The sequence below is a fragment of the Mya arenaria genome, chromosome 3 (assembly GCF_026914265.1).
Source record: "Mya arenaria isolate MELC-2E11 chromosome 3, ASM2691426v1".
NCBI classification, from domain to species: domain Eukaryota; kingdom Metazoa; phylum Mollusca; class Bivalvia; order Myida; family Myidae; genus Mya; species Mya arenaria.
Window position 1 is genome coordinate 26,445,738 of NC_069124.1, and position 12,089 is coordinate 26,457,826.

The following is a 12,089-nucleotide window of genomic DNA, read 5'->3' on the forward strand; positions in this document are numbered from 1 at the left end:
AAAAAGTGGATTTCACTTGTTAAAATGTGGATTTCACTTCGATTTCCGATCTTTTTTTCAAAATAGGTCTACAACTTTCTTATTTTTGGATCAATTTGGATAAAATTTGAAATATAAACCCATTATGAAGCGCTTTCAATTATTTGTTCTACAGAAAAATTAATTTGTTAAAAATAAATGAGTTGTGAGTGGATTTCACGTCTGAAAAAGTGGATTTCACTTGTCAAAATGTGGATTTCACTTCGATTTCCGAAAAATTGCTCTAACTTCTTCATTTCTTAATATATTTCAATAAAATTTGAAATATAAACCCTTCATTAGGCACTTTCCAAAATGTATACAAAAAATAAAAATAACTTATTAATAAAACTGAGTTAAGAGTGGATTTCACTTCTCGAAAACTGGATTTCACCTCAATTTCCGATCTATTTTCGAAAAATTGCTCTAACTTCTTCATTTTTTGACTAATTTCAATAAAATTTGAAATATAAACCATTTATGAGGCACTTTATAATAAATATACAAAAACAGAAAATTATTTATTAAAATTAATGAGTTATGAGTGGATTTCACTTCTCGAAAACTGGATTTCACCTCGATTTCCGCTATTTTTGGAAAAAAATGAAAAATTGCTTTAACTTCTTTATTTTTTGACCAATTTCAATAAAATTTGAAATATAAACCCTTGATGGGGCACTTTCTAATAAATATACAAAAACAGAAAATTATTTATTAAAATTAATGAGTTATGAGTGGATTTCACTTATCGGAATCTGGATTTCACCTCGATATCCGATCTCTTTTTGGAAAAAATGAAAAATTGCTCTAACTTCTTTATTTTTTGACCAATTTCAATAAAATTTGAAATATAAACCCTTCATGAGGCACTTTCTAACATGTATATAAAAAAAATTATTAATTAAAATAACTGAGTTCTGAGTGGATTTCACGTTTTGAGTGGATTTCACGTGAACTCCACTGGATTCCTGTATCACCCCGCACCCGCTATTTTGCGGTTACCCGGATCGGATTTTACCGGATACGGGCACGGATAATATCTGAAAGTTTGCTATCAAAAAATGTTTGAAATAGAAGTAACTTCAATGAAATGCAAACTTAATTTTGCAGGTTTAAATTGTAAGTAAATAGAAACTCGGAAAAAAGGGGAAAAATGAATTCTGTTTTTTGGGAAAAAACTGGCGATATTTGGGGGAAAATGGAGGCTTTTCGCCGAGGGGAAAGGGCCGATATTCTAAAATTAGCCAAAAAATCACTGGCAGTAAAGTCAACATTTCTAAAATTTATGCCTTTATAGCAAAATGTTTCAAAAAAATGAATAATTTAATCTCATACTAAACTGCCTACTTTGATATTAATGATATTCCACGTAGACACAAACAGGTGAGCGGAGTTCTTTATCAAAATGTCTGAAATATGATTGTGAAGCACTCAATACCTGAGACACTCGCCAGTGGAGGTGATGACAAGAATGTTGACTGCTCCCTGACTGTCACCAAACAGGATCAGGCTTACATCATGGCCAGTAGAACTAGATCGGTGAAAAATTATTAATATAGTATATTTTGAAACATTGAAATTTTAATAAATGTCTATATCACTATCTTCTATCTAATAAACATGGTGCAAATGTGAGCTAAGCTCCTGGCCCCAATTTCTCGAAACTTCTTAAGTCCCTTAAAACAGGATTAAGCAAAGCTCACTATTTTTGTTTTTCAATCATTTGCATACTATTGACTTCTTTAAGTGTGTTTATACTTTAGATACAGATTATCTTTATGATAAAAACACAATTAACCAATTTTTCAATTATCAAATGCTAATTGAAATAAGCTACTTAAGCCTGTAAAGCATTTTTTATAAGAAGTTTCGAGAAATTTGGGCCTGCTGTTCACTTAGTCAGAAGTTACTGTCAGAGGTGCTTAAAGTAATCCATTGGAGTATTACACAATGTGTTGTTATTTACTGACAAAATACAATCCCATAACTGAAAGGTTACCGGTAAATGGTGACTATCTAGAGTCTTATACATTGTGAAGGTAACCATTTCCTAATCATGTTCCAATGATCAATTACAATCAAAAATTGATTGGTTTGGTCTGAAATCAGCGACAATCAATTGTATTTTGTCATATTTTACTAGGTTTATTCCCAAAATGTTTGAAAGTGCTCCGAGAATTTTTCCCCCAAAACTGAAAAAAACGTGTGTTTTTTTCCAAAAAAAGGGCTATGGTGTCTTCTCCATAACTGGTATAAAGGCCCTGTACATGCACTTTAATCAGCATTTGATTTCTCGTGCCAGTACTGAGTTATTAACAAATGCTTGTCATACTGTTTTACATACCAGTAGTCGAGTTTGAGAGGAACAGTTTCCAGACCACTGATCTGACAATATGGCTCAAATGACGACAACTCAAAGAACTGAATCTCTCGGTCTCTGTAAATCTAAAATAATAACAGCTATACACGTTTTCATGACCATTAAAACACATTATAAAGAACATAATTCAGACATACCGTACCCAAGTCGTTTCATTATTAATGAACATACATTTTTTCATCATCATATATGATTAAACTTTTCATACATAGTTTTAATTGTTGATAAGATTTTACAAATTAAAATACCAAAGGAGCAAATACTAGCAATCAATGGGTGTCAGGCTCATTTAAAAAAACAACAGTAAAGACTATGGCATTAGTGAACTTATTGCTGCCTTTGGAATACTAATGGTCACAAACCCAGTTCCGACGATGAACTTTGTAAACTGTGGCATAATGACGAAGTCTGTGATCCACTTGGGTTTTACTCTGGATGAACGCTCTGTGTCCTGTTATATGAAAGATACCATTTTAACATTAATTAACACTTTAACAGTGTTACTTGTTTGTAGTCATCTCCGTTCAAGTATTTAGGAGTTTTTGGAATGTGTATAACCTGATATTTGAATTACAAACTTTTTTTTTCAACAAACTATTATAAAGTTATCATATGCACATAATTATTGCGATGTGCACATGGTCGCAACCAAATGTGTTATAACTTCATTTTGTTTATACAGTATGATTGATTTTTAAAGTTGTTCTATCGGAAATGTTTATATACTGTACATGTTTATATTATATGTAACTTATGAGCTGTAAGTTTAAGGTAAATAAAATCGTCTTCTTCTTCTTCTTCTTCTTCTTCTTCTTCTTCTTCTGTGCACAATAAGGCGTACATATATAAACAATAACTAAATATGTGAAGGGAGAATCAAAGCCATATAAATTGCTGCGCAAAAAAATGACATCCTTTGCGTGTATCTGTGCATTTAGAACAACGCCGACGAAATTTCAGAAGCGATGACAAATATATAACGCGAAGGAGTTATAAAAACAAAGCAGCCATGAAGACAAAAAAGGCGACGATGAACACCAAACAACGACGACAGCTACGTTGCAAGGACACTTGAATAGACTAAAGAGATATGACAAAAATGAACGAGATAACGATGCACTACCAGGAACAGTTAAAGATCGAAAACGAAAAGGCAGTTTAATAGATGCCGTTCGCGTAACGTTAGTGAAACACAAATTTTGTAATACGACGTCGCAGCTTGTTAATCATGTTAATCATGACCAATAAAGAAAGTATATTTCGTCAATGAATAAAATCACATGGTCTCATGATCAAATTGATTTCTTTGACCAACTCCGACAATAAAACTCTGACAAGTGACCAGCCTGAGCAAGGCCAGTCATTGCAATTTGTCGAGATTATTTGGCAAAGGTTTTTAAATAAGTACGTTGGTTAATGCAACCTTGTGTTTTTATTTATTTTGCAAACTATAATCATATTTCTAGTCAACTGATCACAATGAATTGAGGATATGTTATCGATTTGGGCCTTAATCTTTCTCATATTTTAAATCCCCTGACATATACTTAATACCTGAAAAGGCATACACATTGGCAAAACATGCAATTTGATGATAGATGGCTGTCCAGGTATGAATGAATCGTACATTTGATGCTCCGACTCGTGCTTTCATTGGAAGGTGATGTGGTATATGCATGGTCGTTGAGTACTTGAAGTATAATATTAGTTGATATGAATTTTCGTTTTATGCTTCATTGCCTTTAAGATGCACCGGCGTGGCTCAATGCGTTAAATGTTGCACGTATTAGTAAAACTTGGTGCAAGGTTGACGATGAGCGCTAGTTCACCAGTTTCACCCCAAGAGAGCTCCTAATCTCTTTTGCTGACCGTGAAATGGTGGTACTCCTGATAACTATATATTTCTATGAGTATTTGTTGTTGTTTTATGGCGTTGTGTGTCAATTGTTTAGGTTTTAGTGTTTTCTTGCTTCGAGCACTTTTAAGCGTGACATTTGCTTAACTGAAGGTATCGAGTAACGGAAGTGTCCGATGATGTGGCAGAGGTAAAGCAGAGCATAATTGAAAAGTGTTCGTATCCTATGGTGGAGCAGACGCACGAATAGTAGTGCGTAGTGTTCTAGGTCTGAACTGCATAGTGAACTAAGGTCAGACAAAGGCTTAACTACATAGCCTACTAGGGTAAGATATAAACTGTACTACGTAGTGCACTAGGGTAAGACAAAAAATGAACTTGAAATTGATACTTAGCAACATAATGCGACAACGATTTCAACCAAGCCAAACTAAAAGACAATTTTACCAATTATCCTTTAGTGTGACCTTAACATTTGACCTTGCACGCAACATGTACTCATGCAACTTTAATGTTCTAAGCTGTATGGCCAAGCAAAAATTCAAGACTTAAACAATGATTATTTTTTATTGTGACCTTGACCTTTGACGTACAAACATATATGTCTTGCACTCGATACGACTGCTTTTTAGGGCGAATATTTGTGCCTAGTTATTTTGAAATAAGCATATGCGAAAGTAAAGTTACATACCAGCAACGTCGGACGGACAGACCGCCACCACTAACATAGACTCGACCGCTATGCACGTAATCTGCTTCACCATCTTACACGCACACATCTTTCATTTATTTAATGCTAGGTCATTCTCATGTAGCCAATTGTCATTGTAGACGTAAATGCAACTACTACAAACCAAAAAAAAGCAAGAACTAACATACGCACGTACGCACGTCCACATGCTGTCTTTGGTTTTGCCGCTTGCTTTAAATGCAATTGTTGAATATTGCGTGTTTGTATTCTTTCTCTAAAACGTAGAACATTTGGGGTTATTTCGAAACCAAATTAAGCAGAAATTCCACTGATCTTGCTATGACTTTAGCCATTGTGCCGGCGGCTGTTGAAACGAAGGTATCGTCGATAGAGAAGGTTATGAGGCTGAGGGTAAAGCTGTGGCAGCCTCACCAGTCATATCGTGGTATTGTGGCATAAAACTCGCCAGAGAAAGGAGTAACAAGACGAAAAGATAACAACGATACGGAATAGGCTTTACCAAGTTTTGATTGCGTATCAACCTAAAACAAGAAATATAATGAATTGGAAGGTCTCGTTCGTTACAAATATGCTACTGTTAAAAAACGTCAAAAAATAAGTCTACGTTACGGTGTGCCTCGGTTAAAATGAACGCGTAATTAAAATGCATATCGCATCAAACAATCCTATTCAAAAGTTACACAAATTATGTATTTTTTTGTTTACCTATTATATCAAATAAATATAATTTCCAATAACATTAAAATGTTTATTTTGCAGATCCTTTCCGCATCATTTGGAATATGTACTCTTTACTATGGATATACTAATATTCCTTTAATACATATCCTGATTTAGTAGAACAAGAGAATTTTCAATATTCCATTATATTTCCCGAATTTCTCCGATAATTGAAAGCGCAGTAACATCACGTACCGATAAAACGCATGTCGCTTATTGCAGGCATTTTACTTTGTGTTTGTTTTCATGCCGCAACATTTGCGTATTAGATTCAAAGACATATCTAAACGAATGCAGCAGCGATTGCCACTCTCAAAGAGCCACAAAATTCATGAAGACAGGCGATTCTAAAGTTCATAATCGCAATTTCACCGTAAAATAGAAGTGTAGCAATCACATGAATATGTCGACCTTCGGTTAAGATCCCGCCACCCAACAACATCATTGAATTGCAATCCGTTATCCAATAAGCGGCTAAATTAAAATGTAAAGATTTTTTCTAGTATAATAAATGACAGAATATATGCTTGGGTCGAGGAACACGAAATCATTGAAGAGTCACAAGCAGGTTTTCGTTCAGGCTACTCTGTAGTTGATAAGTTATTTTGCCTACAAAGTATGGTTCAGAAATATATTTCAAAACCGGGGGGCCGCTTCTATGTCCTTTACGTAGACTTTCAGAAAGCGTTTGGTTCCCTTATACACTTTAAATTATTCGCTAGCCTTTCAGAAAAGGGCATGAATGGTAAGACTTTAACAGTTCTTAAGTCAATGTATTCAAAATTAAGCGCCCATGTAAAAGTTGAGGGAAATAGCATTTCCCAATCATTTTTATGTAACGTAGGCACCAGACAGGGGGATTTGAATTCACCAATAATATTTTCTCTTTACATCAATGACTTAGTAGCACATTTAAGAGACCCATGCAGAAATGGCATATTTATAACTAATGATATTCCTGATATTGTTTGTCTTATGTATGCTGACGATGTAGCGAACTGTGCAGATACGGCAAACAATCTCCAGTTGCAACTTAATGCTGTTTCTAGCTTTTGTAAAGATACGAGTACATGCAAATGAATTTTAAAAAAAGACAGAAATAATAGTATTTCAGAACGGTGGTCCATTACGTAACTATGAGAAATGGTTTCTCAATGACCATCCAATTAACACCGTATCCGTATACAAATATATGGGATTATTGTTTACCGCGAAACTTTCCTGGACAACGGCTAAAACTAAATTGGTGTCACAGGCACGCAAAGCAGCCTTTTCCATAAAACAATTCCAAAAGCCGTTCGGCTATTTTTCGCATTCTGATATATTTAAACTATTTGACAGTATGGTATCTCCAATTCTCACCTTCGGGTCTGAACAAGCAGAATTGTGTAGATATTTTATTGGAGTGAATTCGACAGTAAATACAAGTATGGTACTTGGGGAATGCGGTCGACTTCCACTTTGCACTGTATATTATTCATAATGAATCAAATTTTGTTGCAAATTGTTGCAAATGCCAAATCAAAGATATCCAGTTAATTGCTATAAAATGATAAAATCGCTGGACGAGATGGGTAGGTGAACGTTGGCAACTGGTGTTAAAAATCTGCTGTTTAGGTTTGGCTTTGGTTATGTTTGGATCTCGCAGGACGTTGGGGGTATACATTTATTTCTATATACATTCAAGCAGCGTTTAAACGATTGCATATCCCAAACTTGGCATAATGATGTTATTACTTCATCGCGATGCGGCACTTATCAGTGTTTTAAATCACTGTTAACCCCTGAGAAATATCTAACAATAGACATACCTTTTAAAATCAGACTAGCACTCGCGCGTTTTAGATGCTCAAGCCACAAGTTAAACATTGAAATAGGTAGACACAATTATGTTCAACGTGAAAATCGAATTTGTTTACACTGTTTCAGGTATTTAAACATCCAGGTATGTAATTGAATACCACGCCTTGTTCGAGTGCCTTCAATATGAGGAAATACGAATAAACCATCTATATAACTGGTATAGTAGTCAGAGAAATCAAATTTCATTTAATTGTTTAATGAGCAGTAACGATAGCTTTGTCGTTAAGCATGTTGCATATTTTCTCTAGATCAAATATTGACTGCAGTAGATAATAGATAAAACATAAAGCAGTCAGTATTTCAGGGTGGCACAGATTATATTATTGTAAACGTTTGTTGATGTTGTATTCTGGGTCGGAGGCCTTTATTTACAAATAAATTGAGTTGAGTTGAGTTGAGCAAAAATCACAAGGACCCTCGTTAAAAGATCCATGAAAACTACACATTTAGCGTCTTTAATCAATTGTCCGATTTCATAGTTACAGTGCTGTCGGACCAAATAGTCAAGTTGTAGTTGCATGGTACTTAATGTTGACGCTTTTAGAGTGAATGTTTTATTACTTTATGTAAATGCTTCATATATTGATCAACGATTAAAAAATATTCCGTTTAGTTGTAGTTGTTCGATAAATGTTTTATTCCGATATCAACATTTTAATAAGTTCAGCAATTATTCTTGTATATGCTTTGTTACAATGCCATTCTGGGAATTACGTTAAAAACATGTACAGGACGGGTCGCATGAACTAGGCTACAGTGTATGAAACCATCAAATTACCCCAACTTCGTAGACGTAAAACGTGTCAATCAAATTTATATATATATATCTTCATCCCCGTTCTCCGAATACCCAAAACGTCGATCCATGAATTGAATATTTATTTACAAATTCCCCATTCATAATAATGTTCTCATTAAAGTAGTAGACGAGGAAGAATGTTTACCAAGATTGACAATACTTCGACATTTTACTTCGACAAACAGACATCTAACAAGATGCCAATAGTTACTTTTTTCCTCTGGGATTCCTGAAGCGATATAGAAGAATCCCATTAGTGATAATCAGTGTATATGATGTTTAAATGTCCATCGCTCGGTAGAGGGACGACAAATTGTAACCAATTAAATTGTCGCATGTCCAGACGAGTTCCTGACGTATCCATGAAATTCATAAGCGGCTGTTGGAGGAGTCGTTAACAGGTAAAACGGAATAAACGGACAAACTGATAAACTGACAAATAATGTCATACCTTAATATACATCTCGTCTAAACACGCCCAAGAAATGAACGGTCTAGATACCGACACAAACACGATAGCTGGCTAGAATAAAATTAACGAGTCATTCTTATTCATCATTTACCATTGAAATTCAATATCAGTTTACTCAAAAGCATAATGAATAACATCCTAAAATTAATATTTTAGGAGGCTCATGCAGGTTTTCATTACCTTCTTCCCTCTTTAATGAAAGTGATTACTCGGTTTGCACACCAATTCGCAAAAGGACTCGTTAATTTTATTCTAGCCAGCATTCCATTTTTCTGTAAACGCAGCTTTGTTTCTTTTCTTTTCTCAGATAAAATTTGTACAGCACTGTACGTTTTTTAAATGCACACCTTGTCTGTAGAAACATTCTTATCATTTTTTGTTGCACAAATTACAAAAGCGTGTTGTAACCTAAAACCTTCCTGGTCAATTAAATGTCATTTTCCCTTAGCATTTGGAGCTCCTCGGCCATTTCCCATTGAAAACAACCTCGGATGTATGCCGGTACATTAGTAGAAGTAGGCCGTTGAATTTTAAATAATAGTTTAAATTGATTGTCATTGAAGTGTTTTATTGCATAAATAATTAAGATCCCTAGAATAAAGTCATTAGGTTTAACTGCTAAATTGAAATAACCTCGCGATCAATTTGCATCGTAGTAAAATGTAAAGATTTCTGACATTGTAAACCGTCCATATAGATCCGAGGTTGTTTTCGATGGAAAATGGCCTAGGTGATCCGAATGTTTCCTTGAGACGATAACTGGTGATGTGTATGAATAGTTCATAACGTCGCATATTCGCTACCCGGCAGGTGTCTTTTCAGAACAAGGGCAAAACTATGCCGGATAATTTCCAGCATGAAATGCGGCCATTCCAGGGTAACTGCTGTGCATTGGTATCCTGAACAGTTATACAACCACCAACGGCATCATGTCAATATCGTCGCTTGTTACTCCTATCAAAGCATTAATAAACGTCGACTTTTCAGCATCCGATTCGCCAACTATAGCTATGTCTACTACGTTGTGTTTCCAATAAGAATGGACTTTGTCATCTTATCATTGCAAGAGGTCTTGCTCAGACAACTGTTCGCTTTTTTATCGAGATGACTTGATATCCAGATCGTTCTCAAGAAGAACTGAAATACAAAAACATGTACCGTGTGTTACATAAATAAACAGTTGAAAGTTTAAAATGTGGTCCAAATCAAGCCAACAGTGTGACCTAAAAGTAGCATAATTTGAGAAGTTATGACTTTTTTATCATTGAAGAGATGTATGTAGTTGTAATAGTGATAGGAACGGTTATTAATTCAGAACAGGCATTTCTAATATAATATTTCCAAATCGGTATTGTACGGTCAAAATCTATAAAATAAGGTTTTCAGGTTACATTGCTTGTGTTTGCAGTTAATCATTACAACTTAAGTGTACTCAGTGTAAAATTGTGCAGTAACATTGACATGGGTTTTTTAAAAAAAAAAGGAAAATAATAGTTTCTTAAAACTGGTATGACACTGTGAATTCCATGTACACTGCATAGATATATAGATACTGATGCATATACATGATACAAAAAAGCTTCAATTACCTTAAAATCCACATAATTGTCTTTCGTATGGCTGCTGATACAAGGCATGGTAATAGCTAAAAGGCACGAGTGTTGACGAGTATTAGATTACGTAGTGCATACAATGCAATTCCGTTTCTCTCATCCTCGTTTTTCTTTTACAACAGAAACTAGGTTTAGGCATAACCTTCGTAGTCGTATATATGACAGTATGTCAAGTTTTGGCTTCATGAATACTCTTTTGTTGCTTTGTTTTTGATTATTTCTTCATAGAACTGCTTCATGTATAAAGTAACTTTTTGAAAATTCATCCGTTTACTTGCATTCGTTCATTTTAATTTCTTAAATTGTATTCTTGTACATATTTTGAAACGAAGCTGTCCCGAGAATCTCGTTTAAATCCTAAACAGTTACAGGACGGGTCGCATACATGATTTAACAGTGCCCGAAACCAGCAAATTATACCAACTTGGTGAACAGGTAGAAATGTTTATAATATTTATATATTTATTTATCACCATTTCGTGAATACCTGATCAGCAATAACAATGATGTGAAAGTTTCTGTCGCTTTATGATGATTGCCTTGTTATTTAACGTCCTCTTCAACATTCGAAAATAGTTTAATGTCTCGTTACTATATATCAAGAATAGTTCGTACAGATAGACGCCTCTTTAATTTTTATAATATCCGATATAAAATGTACAGCACTGTGTGATTTGGATGAGCTCGCTTGTTGCAGTAACGTTCATGTCATTTTTTTCGTACAAATTTCAAAGGTGTGTTGTTACCTCCAACCTTCTTGACCAACCAAATGTCATTCTCCCTCAGACGATAACTGGTTGTGAGAATGAATATGATATATTGTCGTGAGTTTGCCCTCGTTCTAAAACGGCACCTTCAGCAATGTGGTGAGTATGCATGGTATTTCCCGAGTTTCCAGGGTAAATGAGGATCAATGTTTAGTCACAACCAACGGCAGCAGCGCCAATATCGTCACTTGTTACTTCCATAATAAGCACCCGATTTGCCAACAACAGCTATGTCTACAGCTTTGTTTTCTATCAATTCAAGAAGAAATATAATTTGTCTTCTAAGCCACTGGTCGCTGTGTTTATCTAGATGCCTTGCAAGTTTCTTTCTAGTCTATCCACAAGAGAAAAGGACATGTGCCCATTCTTACACAAACGTACTATTAATATTTAAATACAAGTCGTCAAATAGGCTCCGATGCTTGTCTACAATTTGACCAGAGAATTTTGAGGAACCGTGACTGTATGTACCATTGGCGAGATGGGCTAGATACTGTTTTTAACCCAGGACAGGTATTTCCATTACAATATCTCGAAATTGTTCTAGCAATGTCTAAAGTTTTGGAAAAGTTGTCATGCTGCATTACTTGTGTCTGTAGTTCTATAAGCATTACCATTTTAGTGTAAAAATTAATTAAACATGGCAATAGAAATTGATTACCTTCAAATTAACGTCTCTCGGAGTTGTAATTAGGTTACAGACCACTAAATAAATTTCCTATATATTCTATAGTCAATTGACCAATTGGCATGCACGATATCACTGATTTCTACTGCTTCACGACCCCAACATAATATATGGGGAGAAATTTCCACTTGAGTATAAACATTAAACAAGGTTGGACAAAAGTTACGTTTCTCCTAAGAAAAATAAAATTGGTTAAACGTAA

At 34.7% G+C, this 12,089-nt stretch overlaps 1 pseudogene; it reads right to left on the minus strand.

The window, feature by feature from the left end:
- The window catches only part of LOC128225891 (WD repeat-containing protein 49-like), a 37,493-nt pseudogene extending 28,683 nt beyond the window's left edge, over positions 1 to 8,810 (minus strand).
- Positions 8,811 to 12,089: the final 3,279 nt, after the last annotated feature.